Source organism: Hipposideros armiger, unplaced genomic scaffold (assembly GCF_001890085.2).
Source record: "Hipposideros armiger isolate ML-2016 unplaced genomic scaffold, ASM189008v1 scaffold_232, whole genome shotgun sequence".
Classification (NCBI taxonomy): Eukaryota; Metazoa; Chordata; class Mammalia; order Chiroptera; family Hipposideridae; genus Hipposideros; species Hipposideros armiger.
The window spans coordinates 1,171,851-1,173,262 of record NW_017731582.1 but is presented as its reverse complement, the minus strand read 5'-3'; the positions used below and the strand labels follow the sequence as shown (position 1 = coordinate 1,173,262).

Genomic DNA, 1,412 nt, shown 5'->3' with positions numbered 1-1,412 from the left:
TGTCAACATGCAGTGGACACATCGTGGGGGTGAGACATGTACCTTTCTGGTCACAAGCCAGGAACACTTTGGAGATTCTTGTTCCTGCAGAATAGCTGAGTCTAGCCTCACAGATGAAAATGAAATGGGAATGAAAAAGGGAAATACTGCAAACCAGATCCATTTTTTAGAGATTCATAAGGCATGTTAGCATAATGAAAGAGATGAGAAATTCTGACCAAACAAACAAACAAAAAGGAACTTGTGTACTTTTGTTTAATACAAGGTTTCCCAAATGTATAGACTGACAACCCTTCCCTCCATTTCTGTGGAGGCCATGAATGTCCAATGGCACATCTTTAGGAAAGGCCAGTCTGAAATGTCTGGGACAGCATGGTGGCTGCTACCCAGGGTGCTCTCCCAGACTCAGGAGGCATCTGAAAGGTATCTCATCTCAGAGACCCCCCTGGGCAATGCTGAGCAGAGAAGCACTGGAGAAACAGGAACCAGAAAGTCTACTTATCAACCCAGCTCTCCCACCAGCTGCCCCTCCGACATGGAAAGTCTTCTTACTCTTCTAAACCTCAGTGTCCTAGGTCCCCAGGCTGATGGGAGAATGATGTGACTCTGTAAAGTGCTTGGCACATCAGAGGTGCCAACTTGGCCCGCTGCAGCTATCCCAGATGTGCAGGCAGCTGTCTGAAGGGTGGACCGCAGCCATGTAGGGAGCACAGAGCCAGGATACGCTGAACCTGCCAGAGAGAGATGGCAAGATTTGGAAAGCATGGCTCTGGCGGTGTGCAGGGGCATCAGTAACAAAACAGACTCCACTAAGTGTCCCTGGGACACCCCCTATCTCCCCTGTCAGGGTGTCTAGTTCCACATGAGCTTCCCAACTGAGATTCCCAGGCAACTTCTAGAGCCCACCCCCACCTTGCAANTGGTGCAAAGGTCGAGCAAGAATCAAACAACCTGACTCCTTACTTGCATCTGAGCCCTGGAGGGCGGTCAGCCCCTCCAGCGCTTGCCCCTTACTTGTCACCTGAGGGGCATCAGGTGTCAGTGTTAATAGAAACTCAGCCCCGGGCTGCTAGGTTCCAATCCTGGCTGTGCCACTTCCTCCCCATGGGAACCTGGGCAAATGACTTATCTGTACAATGAGGTTTTACCTCATATGGTTGTAGGGAGGGTCAGGTATATGAAAGAGCTCAGGACACAGTTGTCGCATAAATCATTAGTATGTAGGTATAAGCCAAGCCAGGCCAGGCCTGGGGCAGTAAGCCTCACCTGCTGGTGCGTAGCTGGGTTGGCCCCTGACCCGCACCCAAGGGAATACCCAATGAGTCTTGAAAATGAAGCACCAGGCAGACGGTAGCTTTTGTCACAGAAGTCAGAAGTCAGGCAAACCCTTCTCCCGGGTCCTCTGCTCAGCC

The 1,412-nt window shown here is 51.0% G+C and overlaps 1 long non-coding RNA gene across 1 annotated transcript in view; it reads right to left on the bottom strand.

The window, feature by feature from the left end:
- Positions 1–237: 237 nt before the first annotated feature.
- The window catches only part of LOC109389389 (uncharacterized), a 10,231-nt gene continuing 9,056 nt past the window's right edge, over positions 238–1,412 (bottom strand). The window contains exon 2 of the long non-coding RNA XR_002125387.1: positions 238–731. This is a non-coding gene — a long non-coding RNA (uncharacterized LOC109389389). The remainder of the gene's footprint in view (positions 732–1,412) is intronic.